This window comes from Topomyia yanbarensis, chromosome 1, assembly GCF_030247195.1.
Source record: "Topomyia yanbarensis strain Yona2022 chromosome 1, ASM3024719v1, whole genome shotgun sequence".
Classification (NCBI taxonomy): Eukaryota; Metazoa; Arthropoda; class Insecta; order Diptera; family Culicidae; genus Topomyia; species Topomyia yanbarensis.
Genome location: NC_080670.1, coordinates 185236672 through 185259551, shown reverse-complemented (window position 1 = coordinate 185259551; position 22880 = coordinate 185236672). Strand labels below are relative to the sequence as shown.

Sequence of the window (22880 nt, the reverse complement as noted above, 5' to 3'; positions counted from 1 at the left end):
ATTTATTTCTTTGTATTTATTGAACACGGCTCAATCCGTTTCCTTTTTTATCGTATCCGTCCATGTCAGCACGTTGTAACACGGTTCGATGTTTGCTTCAAGCGCCTAACGATTATGATTTTGTATTCGTGTTCTTAGTCGTATGCTTTTTCGCTGCTGATGCTGCTGGCTGTTGTTTAGGAGGTACTGGACGCATTTCATTCCACTGGTTAGGTAACCGTTGTACATTAGAAGCAAATGTAAAATTCTCCTAATATTCAACAACTCCATTGCTCGTCGAAAAAGTTGAACAAATGAATGTGATTTCTATTGGAGAAGTCTCCGGAATCAAATGAGGTCAGTATATGAGCCATCAAACACGCTAGTTTGTAATGCCCGCTTTGTACTGAATTCCCTTTCTATGTTTTCCAATTATTCGATATTGGACTATAGATGGACTTGGTGAACCTTTGCTATAATTTTTCACATAAGTAATAACATTTGCTTAAATAAAATAGTCAGTAAAAATTTTCAACTGATTTTTCAGTAAAGTGACAATAAATGATTGATTTTCAGCGAATTATTTCCCGAGTATTAGCAAAACAAACGCCACTTATACTGAGATCTCGATAAAAACTTTGTTTGATGAGTGCTCGGCTGTACAAAACTCGATGATAGACGCTAAAAGCAGAAATTCGATGGAGCAAATGAATATGTAGCAAGGGAAACGAAGCCGACTAGTAAGATTATATTTTAACAATTTTGATTGAATTCACCTGATGTTTTTCTATGTGAATAATTATTTCCTGTTAATTTTTTTCAATTGTATTCAAAGTCGTAACAGTTATTTCATAGAAAAACTGATTTTAGACTAAACTACTCCAAGACCTCAACTACATACCACTATTGTACATAAAATGAACCAAATCCCGCTAGATTACTTCGGCTTTTGCCAACTAAGAATCACTTTATGTGGATGAATATGTTTAGTGAGCACAAACATTATTTGATTTTATTGCAGTTTTTCCTTTGCTTTTCTTAGTGTGCGTTGGTTGAAATTGTGTACTAGTATTGATTGCTGTTGATAAACTGTTCTTAGAAGTACCTGCGCTGGACCGTCTATGTGTAGCACTACCATGTGGTGATCTGAGTTTGATACATACAAAGCGTGGTCTGAGCGATGATTGTAACTTGTATTTCAGTACGTCACGTCAGGTTGGACGGGATTTGTTGGGCATTTTTTTGTGACACGGTATGTTGAACAGACTTCGATTTAGTAACGATACCGGGTAGCTATACCTCGATTTTGTCATCGTACCATCGTTACCAGGAGATCTTGTAACATCGTCAAACTCAGCAAAGTGACCAGGATGTACAGGGTAAAGCCATCTTGATTATGATTTTAAACGTTCTATTCCTGAATTGCTTGCATGATGGAACCAGACAAAAGGGAACACAAGCCCAAACTCACTTAGCACCTCCAACTAATGATTTTTTTTTTTCAATAAATCCAATCTGCAAAAGAGAGTCTCTCTTTGTTTACTTTCTCTTCCGCGAATTACTCGGTCACCTTTCGGAAGCATTTAAAAGGGAAGAACAATCCTTTTGCTCTGAGCAATTATAGCAAACATATCAGATCTAGCTAGGGTAGCTAGGTTCCCTTTGAACAAAAAAATCCAAAAAAGTCAATCTTCGTCAAATTTTTTTTTCGAGTTTACATCAAATCTCGACGTTTCATGCAGTTTAAAGTCATTTGGCATCAAAAATACAAATTCGATTTTGAAATTTTCCTTTACTCCCCCCTTTGAACAAAAATTGCCAAATTAATTTTAAAATTTAACTTATTTATTGTATTTAATTGTAAGATAAAATCTATTCTATTCTATTATATTCTATTTTATTTTTATAAGATTCAATAAAATCTAGAAAGTGAAAGTCAACCATTTTAAGTACTTGTTATGGGATAAACACCTAGTCGAATCTTTTAACGATATCATCTTGAAGCCCATTAAACCCACGATTCTAGGTAATGGTACCAAATACCTGCATTAGACTGCCCAATAAAAAACCAATTCTCGAAATCTCAAACGGACCATCCCTGAGTCGATTCCTAGTCCCATCAGGAGTCTCGGCTCCAAATTTGAATCAAATCGGGCAAGTCTAGCTACCGGAGCAACTGTATGCATCAGTTTAACACGGAAAGTGAAAGATATTTTTATTGCCTACAACTTTGTCGAAGATTTCAAATCAATCCAACTTACTTAGAAGAAGCTATTAAATTTAAATAAAGTGATGTCTGAGTCAGCATATGGTGGGGAATCAGTAGTCGATTCCCACGAACTTTATTTATTTTTTTTTTGCAAAACAATGGTTTGGTTTAACTGAATAGTAGTTTTAGAACTATTTTAGTACATGCATAAAGGGAGCCAACACAAACTTTTAAAGGAAGAGATTTAGAATATGGATATGCTTACAACAATTACTGGAAAAGGTTTGTTCTAAAACTTTGTAGAAGACACAAAATCTCTATCTCTTTTCGTTGAAAAGTTAGTGTTTGCGCCCTTTATGTGGTGAAACGTAGAACTAAAAGTTTCTAGTCAAAAGATGACTCATAATTTGTTCTCAAATTCTTTCAAATATACCATTGAGCCAAATCCAACCATTATTTCATAAAAAATAGTTCGTGAGAATCGACTACTGATTCACCATCGTGTGCTGTTAGGCCCCATGCAAAGCTGACTCAGACAACGCTTCATAAAAAGTTTAATAACTTCTCCTCAGGAAGTTGGATTGAATTAAAATCTTTGACAAAGTTATTTCACTTCCAGCGATAAACTGATGTCTACAGTGTCACCTAGTGATGAGAACGCATGTTAGTCACCTTTGACGAAAATCCCATACAAACTTCGAACACGTTGGTTTGGTAGTTAAAATTATTCGATGTGGCTCAAATTTGAAGCAAATGCCCCTGATGGGACTGGGAATCGATTCAGGGGTGGCCTAATGGGGGGTAATTTTTTCTTGTCACTCTACTGTATAGTCTAGCTCGGAGTTTGGATCAATCTACGAGCAGGGGTAAGCCAGGCGCGTTTTATGATCTAATATGCCCAGAAAAAAGTGTCGTATGAGAAGACAACGTTGCTCTAATTTTATTCAAAGTTAAATTGCATCTAAAATTACGTTGTTCGGTGTTGTTTGATTGTTTATTTGGCATGTTACCTTACCAGAGCTGCAAAATCTAGCCTCATAATGAGGCTGCTATCTTGGATATAGCTGAAGACACAACGCATTTCGCCGATAAACCGCCCGTTCCGGGACAGATACTATTTTGAGCCGCTCCTAATAGAGAAAATAGGATCTCTTTGATTTTCTCTCTTTCGAGGTATCGACATGGCTGATAAACTACTGGAGGTTCGAATTACGTGGTGGTACGAATTCAAGCAGCTCCCATAAGATTTTATTTACGGAGTAAATTGGCGAATTTTAATGTTGTGTGTTCAATATTTTAGAAAATCTAAATTTTGATATTGTAAAGATCAAAAACGCTTTTTCAGAGATTTTTAATTATTCTATGGAGCATGAGAGCATAGTTTAGGGAATATTTCTATCTCTTCCGCGTTTTTTATGACTTTCAGCATCACGAACTAAGTTCTGACCTTTAAAATTGAGCTAATACCCACAACATTCATTGATTGAACGAAAAATTCCTACTTTAATAAGTTGGGTGTAACGTTTCAATTCAAACTCTTCAGTATATGGTAGCCGACTTGACCACCACATAAAATGACTGATAACGAAATTCTGATTGTGACAGGGCCATAGTTAGATAAAAAAAAGGTTCGCTCTTGCTATAATCTCATCCGAATCAAAACATCTGTTCGAACGGGACTTCATTCACTTTCAGACAATCTATGTGAATACAAGTAATGAAACGACGAAACTATTTTAGAGGTAACTAGTGGGGAGATTGCGGTTGAAGCGACTCCACAGACAACGTTTTACATATATCAATGATATATTCCTACGGGTCAGTGACTGCTGCTCAGGCAATAGTGACAACTGGACTAGCTGCGTCCAGCACCTGCAAATCACCAGCCAGCGCAATTAATGCAAAAGACAATGGGTTCACACTCGTGATCCATAAGAGCAAAAAGCAAGGAAATGCTTCAGATGGCTAGATTCTGTACAGTATCATCGATGACGACATGGTCGTGTACGACAGACTTCGCAGCCGATTTTGAGTGCATAGGACAATTGGTCGGTGTTAGGTCAGACCGGACTAACTGACAGTGCATTGATTTCGAGAAAAACGCGTTTAAAGTTTGAATCGCAGCATCCATTACATTATAATTGGAAAATAATTTTTACCATAATTCTTGTTTATTGTTTCGTATTTCAAATCTGGTAAAAGTGGAATGTAGACGAAGAAATTCTTTATCCAGTGCTATAATTATCTCATTTTTTTATGTTTTGCGACTTGGTCCGGTCTGACTTAACACCGACCAATTGGTAATATACTGTGCGTATTGTTTTCCGCAACAGCTGACATTTTGCCCCCTAGAAAAAGGATCTCAACACGCAGCAGCAAGCTGCGCCTGAACGAGACCAAAAATTTAATATAGTTGTTTTTTATTTATTGTAAAAAAACGAACAATCGGTCTCGTCGAGGCCCAAATGCGGTAGGCCTAAATAATTTATTAATTATATAACAGCTGACATTATAGGTTCGTAGTCGGACTTTTTCAGCGTTGATGGAAAATAAAAATAAAGACCTTGACCTCTATTTTTGTCAAGGTGAATTGAGAAACTGTGACTAAAACTATTATCAAATTGGACCGATAATACCAAATAACGATAGGTTTACATTTTCTTTGAAAATCAATTAAAAATCGTCTAAAAATTTCCAGCCTGGCATACAGGGTGTTTGGTTCATGGTTAAGAACCTCTCGGGGGGGGGGGGGGGGGGGTGATAGACTACCATATTTGGAGAAAAAAATTGTTCTACACATACCATCAAATCTCAACCGTTACAGAGTTATTGAACTTTTTGTGTAAAAAACTTATATGTCTTAAAATACCTCTAATTTTAAAAGTATACTTTGTATTTAAAATCTTTTAGTTCCATTCGAAAGGTGAGAAAATTTCCTATTGAATGGTGTTCTCATATCTTTATAATAATTAGTTTTAATGACCTTTCAGCTGAAAAGTAGTTAAAAGTTAGTGTTTTTGAGGAGGTTTTTGCTAATTTTCTCGAAATAATGAAGTATGATTATAGCAATATCCATTATCCAAAAGTTAGGTTTTAGGACGATTCATGATTTGCTCTTGGACGTCATATTCCTATCTCTTCTCATTTCTTTGTAATTTCATTACTATACTTTTCCTGTAACCGACTTGCAAGTGCTTAAAAGACTCTAATCTAATAAATTTGCTTTATATTGTTATTTACAAGGTTTCATTGGAAAGTTGAGAAAATGTCCTATCAGTGTATGTACAAATATCTTTTAGTTAAGTGTACTAAATGATTTTTTACTAACGAAATAACTCAAAAATTGTGTTTTTTGGAGAGTTTTTTAATTATTCTAATTATTAATCAATAAAATTTATCGTTACTATTGTTCATTTGATGCCCCTTAATGTTCTTTATAACTTTTTATTTGACATATTGTCTATATCTCTTTTCATTTTGCTGCTATTTAATAGTTAACACAGCACGACCTCGCCACAAATGTAGTGGGTTCGAAATCGTTATTTTTACATATGAAACAATATAATAAAAACGATTTTGCATCGAAACCGAAAGAGATAATTGAATGGAGTCAAAGAAAGAAATGTAGAACTTGCTGAGATGCATTATTTCCATGATAATAATGGTTATGTTTATTATTTACTATTTTGCGAAAATTAACGAAAATGCTAAAAATAGCACTAACTTTAAACTAATTTACTTCTAAAAGAATACTAAATTAACTTAACTGAAAGGTATTAATACATTTTTCTCTGTAAAATTTTCCTGGCTTTCGAATAAAAAGAAAAAAAAGTACAATAAGTGCCATACTTTTTCAATTAGAGCTGGTATTAGTGAAAATGAGATAAAAATATCCAAGTTAAATAACTCATGAAAATAAGAAAAGGTAAGTGTATCATGTCAAAGAACGAATTATGCAGCTCTTCAAGGCTAACAATCTGGATTATTAAAATGATGAGGTTAACAATGAACGAAAAATCGGTTAAAATTGTTCAATTTTCAATAAATTACTTTGAAAAGCTTACTTATACTCATTAGCTGAAACATGTGAGGGCATCATTCAATGGAAAAATTTTCACCTTCCCAATGGACCTAAAATATTTGAAATACAAAGTATAATTTTTGAGTTAGAGGTATTTTAAGACAAATGAGTTTTTAACACAAAAAGTTCAATAACTTTGTGATGATTGAGATTTGGTGGTATGTGTGGAACGACTGATGAGACAAACGCGAATATTATTGTTTGTTAAAATAAAGAAGCAATTTCAAGAGGTCCAACAATTCCAATAAAACATTAAACAATTAATCAAGTCACAAATGATTTCATAAATTCACTCTTCTCGAGGAATGGAATCGAAAACAACAGTACTTTGTTTAATTCCAAATTCCTAGTTTCTAATAATCAACAGAATATAAACTCCCTGAATCTTGCCCTGAACACAATAATTTTTTAATAGGGCCAATGACCACACTTTGAGGGTACATTCCGGACAAACCATTTCTCGCTGAAAATGGACCACAGTAGTAGACGAAAGGGAAAACTTTTCTCTTCCATTAAATGTTAACGGTTTGTATGGAATTTGCAGTCAAAGTGAATTTTGGCAGTATGCTTATCGGCTCTTTTCAAAAAGCACGCAAGACTTGAATCTATCACGTTAACTGAAGCTTAGGTGAGATTTCTAATGAGCAAAATTTCTGAGATTTCTTATAGATAATAGATAATAGATGAACACCGCTAAAATTATAAAACACTAACAGTGCGGACATCGGATCTCCTTAAAAAACGTCCAACACCACGCACCTCCATCGAACAGTTACTGTATGTGAACCTGTTGAGCGTCGGTATCCGACAGAGGCAACCAACAATAACACGCCAGAGTAAGCACCAACAGTAGCCCAACGTGTATTACCATCATTCACAGAAATTTTCATCCCGCATAGGAAAATAACTGTTTCATGTGTATTGCACACATGCATGTCCTATCATGACCGCATGTTTGAGAATGATCAAGAGAGGGTGAGAATTTAATAACGCACACATGCACAGCCGAAAGAATGGATATACGTTTCAACACGGGAGAAATTTTCTTGAATCACGTCCGTTCGAATTCGGAGAGAGAAGTTCCATTTTCAGCTGTTTGCGTGCGCACTAATAGCAACATAGTAGGCCGAACGCCATTGGTGAGAAAGGAACAGAATTATATCTCAAAGGTTTCCAAGTTTCCTTCCTGCTCTATTGTAGAAAGTATCGGCCAGTCTCTGCGTCAATAGGATTAGGCTGAAATCGCGGCCAGGCCAGAGCACAATCCGGTGAGTGAAAACGGTAAAAACCAAACAGATGAATTACGTAGAGCTTGCTGGTTTAAATCGCATTTGATTGTTGGTCCAATCTGTGTGAACTCCGTTTCTTTTGTGAACTTCCTAGTGTCGCACCGGAAAAAGATCTCCTACCTTGAGAGGTTCCAAAAGTTAAACCAGCGGGATTGCTCTCCGAACGCGGTGGTCGCGGTCGAGAAAGCCCGTGTCAGCCGGAGTGCCGTGTCGGTTTGCGATCTGCTCTGCCGGCCGTGCTGCGATGCGTCTGTGCGTCCGTTCGTCTATATGAGTGCACACGTGAAGCGTCAGTCAGCTAGCTGCGTATACGGGATATGATAGCGCAGAGGGAGAGCGACAAAGATAGCAGCAGCAGCAATCGCAGCAGTTGCTGAGAGTGTGTTTCGATTTCGACCTGGTGGTGTGTGCTGTGCCGCGTGCTGTCGTCCGCAGAGCCAGAAAGAAAAGAAAAAAAAACAGAAAGAGGGGCCTTCCACTGACAAGTCGGAGCTCTCGAGCTGGCACTTGGCTACGGAACGGCTTTCGGTGTCGGTGTGCGCGCTAGACCTCCTAAGAACACTAAATCCCTTCTCAGATCGTCGCGGCTTGGCCAACTAAGTCCAGGCAAATAATAATAAGTTTTTAGGAGAATTAACTTTTCGGTATTAAGGATTTAAGCAATAAAGTTTGATGAAGAGGAGTCGTCGACTCGCCGGGGGAAAGCTAGTAAGGGCAACCGTTTGACGACAGACGGTCGGTCGGTTGGTCGGTCAACTCGAACGAAAGACAGAGAGAAACCGAAACTAACGGGCGGTGATTTTCACGCACTAAATCCCGGATTTGCGGGCTACTTGCAGGCATCCGGAGATCTTAGCGGAAAGGCGGAAGCTAGACCTTGAGCAAGTAAATAAAAAAAGAAATGAAAAACATCCAAACAACACCAAAGTGAGAATCGGAAGAAAACTGTGTATGTTATGAGTTTTTGTGCTTCTTTTTTGTTTGACTGTGTCATTCTCGGTGAGATCGTGACCGGTGGAACCGGGGCTTAAGTGATTTAGAATTTTCAAAACATACGACTAACTTTTCCTGCAAGCTCCGTCGTCCCGCGGCGATTGTGATTGAGCTAGTTTAGTGGATTGAAGTATTAACTTGGCAGGAAAAAAAGTGTACCGTGAGTGGCTGTGTGAACCGGCGTGTTATTGTGCAATCCCCGATCATTGGCGAAACCGGAAACTGTTTGTTGTGATCTGTTGTGGCCAATGCGCTTATAACTAAGTGGGGAGGTTCCAAGTGCAGATACTATATTCGATTCAAGGGTCAACTTGAGTCGAAGTGTCCGGCGGCTGAGGTTGATTTTTCCTTTTGGGACAAACAAGTTAGGTGAGTACAGTAGGCCGTCGTTTTGCGGTTCTCACTGCTTACATGTTAAAGGTGACGTTTCGTGAAAGTGATAGCCGTCAATAATAAGACAGGCATATTAAGCTCCACAATTATTTCATCCTATTTCCGATAAGGATTCAACCATTTTTAACAGAAATATAAAACAACCGAAAATAGGTTATTTTAACTTAAATTTATTCGCACTTAGTGTTGTAAAAAACAATACGAAAGATTCGAGTCAGTTGTGTTCTTTTATTGAATAAAGAATTTTATTATTTGACGTATACTCAAAATTAGGCAAATTTAACTTAAATTTGATCAAACACGTTTTACTCTAGTTTAGCTTATTCAACGGTAACCCAGGGATGCCATTATGCCAGATTTATCTGGCACAGCCAGAGGTTTTGGCAGCTTCCAGACAAAAAGACAAATCTCTCATTCTGCCAGATTTTTAAGTTTTGGAAGCGGCTACATACACATTTTGGAAATTTGGGTAAAAATGTCCCAAATTTTACAAAAATCGATTGATGCACATTCTACGACAACTAAAATATATGCCAAATTTCGATGACTATGAGGTCGCTGTCAAGTGCCAGATTTTGCCAGATATTTTTAATTGAACTGCCAGATTTTCTTTGAAAAATAGTAGCAACCCTGCGGTAACCCCATATTGAGTTAAAAAACTCAATTTTAAGACAATTTCTTTCCTGAAAACGAAACATATTGCAATCTGCCCTCTAGTTAGAGTTTGAAACGGAAGAAGCAAATGTATCCAAATGGGTGAATATTTGGCAGATTTGCAGTAGGCAGAAACTGAGCTGCCACATTCGCAGATTGATCTGCAATGTCATAGATTTATTTAACAAATTTTGGTTACAGAGTCTTTTCCACAGAAACAAATCTTAAGGGCATTTTTTAAAATTTCACAGATTTCTACAGATTTCATTTTATCTTTCACCGACTTTTTGGAGACATGAATTTTCCGATGTGGCTTACCTGGTTGGAATACGTCTACTCGTTTGAATGCATCTTGGCCAGCATATTAAAAAAAAGGATCCCAGCTTTTAAATATCTTTTTTTACTCAATGACCTAGTTCTAATACTTTTATATCAACTTTTCGTTCAATTTTACTGTATTTTAAACTTCAAAATGGAACGAAATGGTAGCTGAATTTATTTCGAAAGTGTAACCTCTTATCTTAGATTCTAGAGAAATTATTACGAGAGATGTGTAAGATATGACATTCTACGAAAAATTTGAGTAAATATAAGGAGACATGGGGCGATTCGGACCCTGAGCTGTTTCTCAGCGATGTAAAAATTGTGTAAAGCGTATGTATCGTTTTCGTGGCTGCCGTGTCGCTTTGTGACATCAGACATAACCGGAGTGTTACAACTGAACTAATACTATTGTTAATATTTGAGAATATCGTGTACTGCAAAAATTATAATTAGGAAAATAACAGATTTTCAAGTTAATTCTTCTGATCAGTATGTTGTCTCTGATAGTAGGACGGAACTGAACAAACCAAGTAAAGAAATCAGTGGCAGTGCTGATATATAGTCTCCTGAATCTGTCACGTTCGCACAGTTTTTTTCGACTGATTTCACACAAATATTTAGTTCAAAATTTACGACTCGATTTATGCATGAAATGAGCGGGAATCAACTGCGAACGCGTTTTGATACGATATTTTGCCCATGTTGTTTGTTGACAATAACGTTTTTCAACAGCCATAACTTTTGATTGATGTAAGATTTACTCACAAAAATAAGTAAGGCTAATAAATATGACTATTGCCTTTCATTTAAGTACTTATACTTATAAGGATCAGCTATAGAACTGAAGTTGTTGTATTTAGTCTGATTGGATTCCGATGGAGCAGTGCTGCCAGGGACAGTTTACCTTGACGAGGGAAATTGAATTTTTCATATACCTTCGTTATGTTGCAATATTATTGAAAACTGCTAAAACTTATCAATTCAGACTGCCTTTGGCTAGAAATAATTCTAAATATTCTAGAAAAACTGTATTGAGCATTGGAAGGTAAAAATAAGCAGCTTCTAGCACTGCAAGGGAAGCACTTATCTTTATGTAAAAAGGCTTTTCGTGTTTCTTAACCCCACCGTTGTCGAGGAAAAATAGTTTTGAAGCCCTACATACACTAGAAAAAAAATGGGCATGAAAGAGTTAAAATCGTTTTTTCGTTGTTCATGTCAATTTTCAACAAAATAATTGTCTCTGATAGAAGCACGGAATGACATAAACTAATTAAATCGCAGTACACCTCTCGGGCACAGTTCGCAACTGTTTTCTTCTTTGTACATACAGTTCTTTGAGTAGATGTTCCGTTCCTTTTAAATAGCTCAATACGAAAGATATTGCAAAATTTGCGACGGACCTGTATTTATTTTTCCACACCATTTTCAATCCGGTACTAATCGTTTTCGAATAATGTTTTAAAACTCAGTTTTTTTCTGTTATTAATGCAAGTCATACAAAATTCAACATGTAATACAAACATTTTTTTTTTTTTTGAGGTCGCTAGCCGTGCATTGAAGAATGCCTAAAACTCTGAACTAGGCCCCGTCGAGTCCAGTCCGTCATCTGTCCGTCTCGTCCTGTCGTGTCTGGGGCTTCCAGGTTACATGCATTCACCAGACGAGACTAGCTTATGTCAGCTTAATTGTGCACTGGTTTCGTAGAATCGAGGCGATCATCGAAATGATAGATCCTACGAGTGAATGCACTTGGCCCAGTCACCTGTCGAGCATTTGTATATTTGCGTGTGTGAATGTTTACGTGTGTATGGGAAGTGTTGCATGTTGAGATATGTGTGTTACCTGTAAATAATATGCAATACAAATATGCATGATGTTAAAATAAGACATGTGTAATATGCTACTTACACATTGTAGTTCGTTCCTACTTATCTGATTCAATTGAGTATGAAAGTACATCTCAATTTTTCTAAAACCTGGCGACGTCTGATGGCAGCGAATAGTCATTGTTGACAGCAATGTTGCCCTTTTATGTTAGATTATCTCGGAGAAGTCATCAGAGGAATATGACGCATGAGATCGAAAATAAATAAAATAAAGAGTAGAGTTAGTATTGTTATTGAATATTAATTGAACAACACATGTACCATGCAATAATACTTGGAATCGTCCAAATGCCAGAAAATGATATATATATATATATATATATATATATATATATATATATATATATATATATATATATATATATATATATATATATATATATATATATATATATATATATATATATATATATATATATATATATATATATATATATATATATATATATATATATATATATATATATATATATATATATATATATATATATATATATATATATATATATATATATATATATATATATATATATATATATATATATATATATATATATATATATATATATATATATATATATATATATATATATATATATATATATATATATATATATATATATATATATATATATATATATATATATATATATATATATATATATATTTACCATTAACGACAATTAACTCCGTTAGAAGTTTCTCATGCTATGCTGGACGGGAATGGATTATTGACGTGCATCGGTAAATCAATCGTACCTTCATTTATCCAATCCGAATGAATCGAATCGAATGCACGAATTGAACACCAGTAAAAAATGACCAACGAATCCCAAGAAGGATCACCCACTATTCCATCATATAAGTCAGTTCTGCATCCATTCCCTGGTCCACATGTCACAAATACTCAGACGCCCACATACACAGATAGACACACGGCTAGCACACAACTGTACACTAGTACCAAAAACCACAATTATTACAACACAACACAACTAATAGGGTTCTACTGTTTTTTTTTAATGCGCCTGTGCACGTTGCCGAGGTCGACCGATAAATCGACACACAATGACTTCCACTGCGAGCCGTGCTCACAAAGACTGCCGTTAAGCTGTTGAACAATGTCTGCAAACACAGCCCACAGAAAAAGTCAATCCACGGCGACCCGCCAATCGGCCACGCCAGTGTGCACAGGCTCTTAGTTGACTGTTAGTTTGGACTGGTGCAGAGTATGAAAAAACACAAAACATAAAAAAAGGTCCATAAGCCCTCTCGGTCTCCTCGATGCACCACTATCGAGGCGCAATGCAATAACCATCCTAAAGCAGGTGTCTGCTCAAATATGCTTGAAGATGTTTGCAATACCGTCAAACCCGTCAACCTAGGAGAGGGAAAATTCAACATGTAATACAAACTTGCTGAACATTTTTTCGACAAAAAAAAGAAGAAATAGATTAAGTTCATTCAGTACAACAAAAGATATGAACGTTCGAAAGCTTACACTCCTTTTACCGAAATTTCAAAAAGGGGCTCTTCTATTGAAAGGTAAACCGTTAGTCACGACAAACTCATATACATTTGTTTTCATATTCACTTCCTTAACAAAATGTGGCTATGAAATTGGTGGTCCAAATTGAGCCATGGTTTGGGTAATTCGGACTTTTGATGTTGTTCAATGATACCATGACTTTTCAAGAAGATTTCAATTACTTCAGAGAGATGTTTTGTTGGTGATATCCAACCGGGAAACACGAGTTTGAATTCCGCCTCTGGGGTATTGCTTCCGTTTAACTCTCCATTTTACGATCTGTTTTCCCCATTGGACACCACCAACAAACGTCTTAAATTAGGTATTGCCATTAACGTAAAAATTAAGAAAAAAATGATTAAATTTTCAGAGAGATGCTGCTATTATAAAAAAATCCGAAATATTCGGGACATTCAAGAACCTTCGTCAATGCAGCTCGCGTCTCGACGGGTTATGGCACGCGACCTTCCAGAGTTCGACGGAAAACCTGAAGACTGGCCAATATTTATTAGCCAATACAACGTCACCACGCAGAACTGCGGATTCAGTAACGCAGAAAATTTAATTCGCCTGCAACGATGCCTTAAAGGGCACGCTCGTGAGTCTGTACGCAGTCGACTGCTTTTACCCGAGTCTGTGCCCAACGTGATTGAAACCTTAAGGATGCTGTATGGACGCCCCAGTATCCTGATTAAGACCCTTTTGAATCGAGTTCGTCAAGCACCCATACCTAGATTGGAACGCCTCGAGACATTGATCGAATTTGGAATGGAGCTTCAGGGGCTATGCGATCATTTAACAGCAGCAGGAGAAGAGGCACATTTAAATAATCCGTCGTTACTCCAAGAACTGGAGGACAAGCTACCAGCTCAGTTGAAGCTACAGTGGGCCATGCATAAGCGTGCGGATTCTAATGTGACTTTAAAGACTTTTGCCGAATATATGTCTCTAATGGTGTCGGCGGCAAGTCAGGTCACTACCTTTGTTAAGGATTCTAACGATTATCGAGAAAAGGATCGAAAAAATAAACAAAAGGAGAAGGCTCTGGTGCACGCTCATAGCGTCGATAAAGCAATCAAATTTCCTGCCGGGAAACAGAGCAACTCTGAGCGAGGGTGTCTGTCATGTAATCAGCTAAATCACCGAATTAAAGAGTGTAAGCAGTTCCTGGACCTAACAGTGGATGGTCGTTGGCAAAGAGTACACCAGCTGAAACTTTGCCGGACGTGCCTCAATCAACATGGAAGAAGTCGATGTCGGCTGACCACCAAATGCGGAATTGACGGTTGCGACTTAAAACATAATCGGTTGTTGCACACAAAATGTGAAAGTGGAACTACGCCCACATCTTCCGCTGAGAATCACTCTCATCGGGAGCGAGGATTCAAAACGCTATTTCGCGTAGTCCCGGTCACACTGCAAGGGAAGAATGGATCGGTGAATACCTTCGCTTTCCTAGACGATGGGTCGTCGTTAACGCTCGTGGAACAGTCAATCGCCGATCAGTTAGGAGAAAGTGGGCCTTCAGGAGAGCTTTTTCTTTCGTGGACTGGAGATGTATCCCGATGCGAGGTTAACTCTCAAACAGTATCGTTCAATATATCGGGTGCGTCAACATTCCAGATTCCACGGGCTAGAACCGTATCAAAACTCAAACTTCCAGTACAGACACTGGATATTAAGGCACTGACGCAACAATACCCCTACCTGAAAGGCTTGCCAGTGGCGGATTATACTAATGCAACCCCCGGCATACTTATTGGTTTAGATCAGCTTCATCTTTCGTTGCCATTGAAAAGCAGAGAAGGGAAACTAGGGGAACCAGTGGCAACAAAAACTCGTCTCGGCTGGTGTATTTTCGGTTCATCCAATGCAGCAACGTCGTCTGGGCTATCCTGTCACATTCTGGAAGCAACAGAAAAAGATTTACATGAAATCGTGAAAGCATACTTTGGGCGGGAAGACGCCGGTGCGGGGCCGATACTGGAGTCCGTTGATGAAATGCGCGCAAGAAAAATCCTAGCTGAGAGCACCGTACGAGTTTCCGGTCGGTTTGAGACTGGCCTAATTTGGCGATACGATCACTTCGAATTCCCAGAGAGTTACCACATGGCCCGTCGTCGGCTGGAATGCCTCGAACGCCGCCTAGCGCGTGATGCGATATTACGAGAAAGTGTAAGCAAGCAGATCCAACAGTACCAACACAAGGGATATGCGCACCGAGCTCTCGAGGAAGAGCTATCAAATGCAGATCCGCGAAAAATTTGGTATCTTCCGCTCGGAGTTGTGACTAATCCAAAAAAACCGGACAAGATCAGATTAATCTGGGATGCGGCTGCTAAGGTGGACGGTGTTTCGCTAAATTCGGCTTTGCTGAAAGGGCCCGATTTAATGACTCCACTCGTAGGAGTTCTTTTTCGATTTCGGGAGCGGCCAATTGCGGTAAGTGGTGACATCTGTGAAATGTTTCACCAAATTCGCATTCGTGCTGAGGATCGCCATTCACAGCGCTTCTTATGGCGCGAAAATCCTAACAAAGAGCCGGACATTTATCTGATGGACGTCGCAACATTCGGGTCCACCTGTTCACCTTGTTCGGCACAATATGTTAAGAACAGAAACGCCGAAGAATTCGCTTCCAAATATTAGGATAGAGCAGTCGAGACTGTTATCCGATCACACTACGTGGATGACTTCTTGGACAGCTTCGATACTATCGAGGAAGCCCAGCGCATTGCTGAGGAGGTCCGAATGATCCACAAACAAGGCGGATTTGAAATCCGTGCATGGCTCTCTAATAAGTCGGAAGTTGTGAGACATTTGGGAGAAACGACAATTACGGCTATAAAAGAGCTCACCATGGACAAAGATACAGTACCCGAGCGAGTACTTGGCATGCGCTGGATGACCATAGACGACGTGATTGGATTTTCGACAGAAATGCGTGCTGACATAGCAGCGATCATCGAACAAGGTCTGAAACCGACTAAGCGACAGGTGCTACGATGTGTCATGAGCCTTTTTGATCCTCTTGGGCTCCTGGCGGCCTACCTGGTACATGGTAAGATGCTCATTCAGCAAATTTGGCGTTCCAGAGTGGACTGGGATGACCAAATCGACGAACCGGCTTTCGAACGTTGGAAAAAATGGACAGCCTTTTTGCCCCTGGTTGAAACAATAAAAATTCCGAGGTGTTATATTACAGGAGTTGCTTCAGGTTTCATTCGTTCTGTACAGCTTCACACCTTCGTTGATGCAAGCGAAGAGGCTTGCAGTTGTGTGGCGTATTTTCGCTTTACAACGACCGACGGCGCTGTAACCTGTGCTATGGTGATGGCAAAGACAAAAGTAGCACCACTAAAGCCGCTGTCAATACCGCGCCTTGAGCTGCAAGCGGCGGTCCTGGGTGCTCGTGTAACTAAGTTCATCTCTGACAATCACTCGTTCAGTATCGAGAAACGGTTCTTTTGGTCGGACTCTAGCACGGTATTGGCATGGATCAGGTCGGATGGCAGGAAATATCGACAGTATGTCGCCTGTCGTATCGGAGAAATTGCCGAGCAAATTAAACGTCGCAGATGAGGCAACGAAATGGCGGAATGGAGCTTGTTTGTCATCCGACAGTGCATGGTTCTGTGGACCGAATTTCTGCGAGGAATCGGAAGAGAAATGGCCGGATCAAAGCCGAGATGGATTATTTACGACTGAAGAGGAGCTCCGTCCTTGTCACATACATGGAGTACCAAAGCGAGTTTCAATCATCGATTTCAACCGTTTCTCACGTTGGAGCCGCCTACTTAGAGCCGTAGCTTACGTGAGGAGATACATACACAACCTACGAGCAGCCCCAGAGTGTCGAAACTTGGGCCAACTTGGACAAGAGGAGCTGTTGGTTGCAGAAAATACTATATGGCAAATCTGTCAGGAACATTCATTCTCGGACGAGTTTGCGTTATTGCTCGCAGGTAAACCAACGATTGCGCTTCCTAAGGAAAGTCGGATTTACAAATTCTCACCGTACATGGACGAAAACGGTGTACTTCGCCAAGATGGCCGGATAGAAGCGGCAACTCACGTTGGATTCGATGTCAAGTATCCCATCATCCTACCTTGTGAGCACCGAGTTACGTTGCTAATGATCGACGATTATCATCGAAAGTATCTTCATGCGAATTCCGAACTAGTTGTAAATGAAATAAGGCAAAAATTCAAAATAGCTAAACTTCGGACTACAGTGAAGAAGATCGTTGGACGTTGCCAACACTGCAAAGTTTACAAATCGCTCCCAAATATTCCGAGAATGGCACCTCTGCCTTCAGCAAGGTTGTCAGCATTCGAGAGACCTTTTTCTTACGTTGGAGTTGACTTCTTTGGACCAATCCTTGTGACCGTGGGGCGAAGTAGCAAGAAGCGATGGGTCGCATTATTTACATGCCTTACGATAAGAGCAATCCATCTTGAAGTAGCGCATAGTCTCAACACGGAGAGTTGCATAATGTGCTTTCGACGATTTGTCGGGCGCAGAGGAGCACCATTGGAAGTGTACTCTGACAACGGGACCAACTTCCACGGTGCCGAGAAAGTATTGCGGCAGCAGATCGCTGTTGGACTTGCAGACACCTTTACCAACACAAATACGAAGTGGTTATTTAATCCTCCTTCAGCTCCGCACATGGGTGGTGCCTGGGAGAGGATGGTGCGCTCGGTAAAAAACGCTCTCAAATGCATCGATACGGGAAAAAACTGAGTGACGAAGGATTGTTGACGCTAGTATCTGAAGCGGAAAGCATCGTTAACTCCAGGCCACTAACATATCTCCCTCTGGAGTCGGTAGAGCAGGAGGCGTTAACACCGAACCATTTTTTACTCGGCAGTTCAACAGGAGTGAAGCAACCTGTAGCGAATCCAATAGACCATCGGGCAGCGCTCAGAGGTTGTTGGAATCAGATTCGTCACCAGTCAGACTTGTTTTGGTCTCGGTGGCTCAAAGAGTACTTACCAACTATTTGCAGGCGCACCAAATGGTTCAACGATACCAAGTCAATAGTTGTGGGTGATCTCGTCATCATAGCCGACGGCGGTAAGCGGAACAGCTGGGTGCGTGGACGAGTGATCGAAATCCAGCCCGGAGCAGATGGAAGAATACGTAGGGCCAGCGTGCAGACTTCGGCAGGAATTATGAAACGACCAGTGTCAAAGTTGGCGATCTTAGACGTGGATGATTCTTGTAAAACAGCGCCTGAAACGCAGTGTTACGGGGGGCGGAATGTTACCACCGGCAATTCTGACAGCACTGCCAACGGGTCGATGGGGGATGATTAGGCAGTTTTACTTATTGTGCGAGCAGAGTAGGCATTCGATGCAACGTGCTATCATTTAATTAAAACAATAATTGCGGTCAGTATTTCGGATGTGGAATTAAAATTAGAGGATTAGAATTCTTTAAAGGTATTAAATTTGAAATATTGAAATAGTGTTTTGAAGTAGTAAAAATCTTAAATTATAGGAAGCTAGGTGAGATACCTCGTAAGGAGTTACTTAACCTCACTACTTGGAAACCACACTAAAATTGTAAGTTGGATTATCAATTATCAAAACGTGAAATAATAGAAATAAATTTTAGCTTTAGCTGATGGAATAAATTATTTCGTCTGCTGATTGAAGGTGTGAAAACATCCCCTTGTTGCACGGCAACAAGGTATTTAATGAAAATAATTCATTTTTCGAGAACACATTGTTAACAGTTCAAAAAGCATTAAAATATGAAAATTTTTAATCTCTGGATTTTTTTGATTTGATATGATTTAACGCTTAACTAGTCGATAAAAAAGGATTTATATTGAATCCCTCAGAATATATGAACATTTTTTTTGCTGCTCTATATTCCCTAGTAAAAGGTGAGGGTTACCAACTAGTGGACCAATTTAGTAGTCATGAATTGCGTTTCGACTTTGTCTAATCATGTTCCATCGGAAATTAAGAATTTATGCGCCTTCAGCATCACACTCTGAACCAGTTGAATGCTTTGCTGACACAAGTTGTGTTACACTTTTGGATTTTCCATCTTATTGGTTCTTCCATGGCATGGGAAACACTAAGCCATGGCATTCAATCCACTGGCTTATTGTTTCCTTGAAATTTGATGTGATTTTGGGGTTGGCTGGTAGTAGGATAGGGAAAGATGAATTGGTTTTTTTTCTATATTAACCCATTTAGGTGCTAAGAATAACTCTTATTACTTAAGCAATAACGCAGAACAAGCTTTATCAATGAGTTAATATTGTTCCTATACTCTTGCAGAATACGTTTAGAAAATTTAGAGTAGTTAAACCTGCGTTTATGTTTTGTTTTTGTTCAATCTTTCCTTAAACATTTTTGACAGGATAAAATCAATTTTTTGTAAGTACGCCGAGGAAAATTTTCTCAAAATTTCATTACGATCGGAATACTACAACTTGAGTTACAGCTATTCATAGACCACTACCCATTGACCACGCATAGGCGGTGCGTAGTGTTTGATACGCTGGACCGTTGACTCGCTGCACCGACAGTAAAACAGGCAGATTATCTCTGAGTTGTATTTTGTTGAAAAGTTCATTCGCGGCGATCACGATATCTCAGCAACTAATTAATCGATCAATCTGAAATTTTCACTAGTTGTTCCTTATTATATTGGCTATTTTGCGTACAAAAATAATTTTACTGGAATGACCACATCATTTTTTTCCGTTCGGAAAACTCAGTTTGTGATGCGTATAAGTTGAGCAATAATGGTCTAACACCAGGCATTGTAATTCCCTCTCACTCACGCGAGAAGAGGCTTATCCGATGTCCAACTTTTTCGAGATTAGATGAGTCGCAAAATTCTCCGTCTCCACAAATAGCGTGAGAATAATTTTCCGGATAAAATTTATTTGATTTTTTCCTTCTCACCGGAATATTTAGATTTCGTGGAAATCATTGAATGCTTCAAAATACACACTTAATTTCAAAGAAAAGAAGAAAGGCAAAGAAGTACGACAGACTTGTTTTTTCGTGTTTTGGAATAACAGCCAGGCAGCGGGCGCAAAAAGAATACCGTGATAAACTCATTCGCTCATTCTCCGGCGGCTTTATCCGGAGAAATAACACGTTGTATTAATCCGGAGAAGTTGTGTGAGAGCTAACAACTTTTCGTGTGAAAATGTGAGTTTTTATTGTCGCGAGCGATAAATGCAATGCCTATCTAACACAAACCAGGATGCCCCCAGAACGGCATAATCTTTGGTTACAATGTGATGTTCGAATGAAAACAGGATTAATAAATCGCGATGCCTCTCACTTTCCTAAGTCAATCGTTGCGTTTACCAGATATCCATATAGTTAAGTCTTACAACAAATTAAAAACATCTTAACGTCTTGTTCTTGATGAAGGGTTACTGTATTGTTCCAATATATTTTCCAATCACGACAAGTCTGTGTGATTATACTATTCATCTCCGGCAGTGTCGTTATGTCGAAGAAACTTGCTTGTACTTATTTATTGGGATATTTGTTTTCATGCATAAATACAAAGAAATGTTAGCCCTGGAGAGAGAGAAGGTAATAGCTCTACTGTACATCAAGAGTGCCTGTGCCTATCCGTACATTCTGTAAGTCATTATAAAATACAATAAGCCCCGCAAAAATACATCCACGTATCAATAGGATACATGCAATTCATTTACACAGCCAGAATAAAAAAATCCATTTTTCATTCTAGCACTCATTTAGTAAAAATTTGAATAAATATGAACAAATAAAAATTTAAAAAAAATTAAACGATCTCACCAACGTTTGTCGTTTTTACACTCTTCAGTTCTTTTCTGAGATTTCTTGAGCGGTTTTTTTTTTCAAAAAGCCATATCAACAATGAGTGACTCTCTTTGTTTACTTTCTCTTTCGATTTTTATGGCGTCACTATAGCACTTTTCACTTATTTTACAGTACAGATCGAAAGACGGCGGTTTTGACTAGCATATTATGCAAAGAGTTGAGGGATAAATGTTAAAGCGACCGAATTATTAACAGAGGAGAAAGTAAACAAAGAGAGTCACTCATTGTAGATATGTCGTTTTGAATAAAAGGTCTAGATTTTACCTTTCTTCCTCCTGAGATTTTGCTCAAACTGTTCTAGAACGGCGTCACATCCGCATTGAAAAAGTGATTTTAATTTGCATTTCCGTGTGGACTCAGAACCTCAAATCACTAAAATTGTTATAGAATTAGCAAATACCAAAACCTAAAAAAAAAGCAGACGGGTAAATTCTGTCAGTTTTATGTTACATCGTAAAGAAAATTGATTGGTTTTTCTCGAGTCCTGAATAGTCAAACAAATTTCTCATTGTATTTGACGTTTACGTATGCTACAACCCTGCCGTCAACTTCAAATCGGTACGCTTCCAATCGGAGGTATCTTAGAATCTGTTTGGTTCAGATTACGTTATTGCAGTCCCTGATCATATTAATATTCTAAAGCCAAGATAAATAATCATAAATTTATTTTCGTTGGTTTAATGTACTATTTCTTAACAGAATTTCTATTTATTCGCGCTTGTGGTAATATTTCATGTAGTTTTAAGAAGACTCATCACTAGACTGCCCAGAAAATTAACGAATTTTTGAAAACTCGATCGGCCCACCCCAGAGTCGAATCCTAATCCCACCAGGAGTGCTTGCACCAAATTTGAAGCAAATCGAACAGGTCTAGCTACCGGACCAACGTGCCTGAAGTTTGTATGGGATTTTTCGACAATTTACATGGCGAAAACCCACTAGCTCGCATTTCCGACGGTAGGTGGCACTGTACGCATCGTATTATCACTGTAAGTGAAAATAAGAAAGATAATTTAATTGTCTACAACTTTGTCGAAGACTGCTAGTCAATCCGGCTTTGTTAAAAGAAGTTATTAAACTTTTAATGAAGTGATGTCTGAGTCAGTTTTGCATACAGTGCCACCTAGCGTCGAAAATGCGAGCTAGTGGGTTTTCTCCATGTAAATTGTCGAAAAATCCCATACAAACTTCAGGCACGTTGGTCCGGTAGCTAGACCTGTTCGATTTGCTTCAAATTTGGTGCAAGCACTCCTGATGGGGCTAGGAATCGACTCAGGGGTGGGCCGATAGGGGTCATTTTTTCCTGTCACTTTTATCATCTCGTTTAAACGCAGGCAGAAAATGAAAGCGTAAACGTACTGAAATTTTTATTCCTCTCGTATAAAATTCAAACTTTGGAATTGATATGTTCCATCTGCTTTCCTTTTGTTAGCAAGTTACTGGTCAACCTCATCGATTAAATTTTATATGTCGATAGAAATAACATCCTTGACCATTTTCCCACTCTTGTTCAGTTCAGTTTTGAAAATATCCCAATACATTCCGAAATCCGGACAGTTTTAGGGATTCATCTCCCTCTCAAGGACATGTATGTCATTATCGCGTATTATTTCTATAGTGAAATATTGCCAAATTTAGCTAAAAATGGAATGGGCCCCGACGGGATCTAATGAATCGTAACATACATTTT

At 38.6% G+C, this 22880-nt stretch overlaps 2 protein-coding genes across 2 annotated transcripts in view; one reads left to right on the top strand and one right to left on the bottom strand.

Moving 5' to 3' along the window:
• The window catches only part of LOC131684148 (cytochrome P450 4c3-like), a 147200-nt gene extending 140088 nt beyond the window's left edge, over window positions 1–7112 (bottom strand). Inside the window, exon 1 of the mRNA XM_058966777.1 lies at window positions 7029–7112. The gene's annotated coding sequence lies outside the window, so the exon portion shown is untranslated. The remainder of the gene's footprint in view (window positions 1–7028) is intronic.
• A 465-nt stretch (window positions 7113–7577) lies between these two features.
• The window catches only part of LOC131684126 (pituitary homeobox homolog Ptx1), a 175133-nt gene continuing 159830 nt past the window's right edge, over window positions 7578–22880 (top strand). The window contains exon 1 of the mRNA XM_058966705.1: window positions 7578–8920. The gene's annotated coding sequence lies outside the window, so the exon portion shown is untranslated. The remainder of the gene's footprint in view (window positions 8921–22880) is intronic.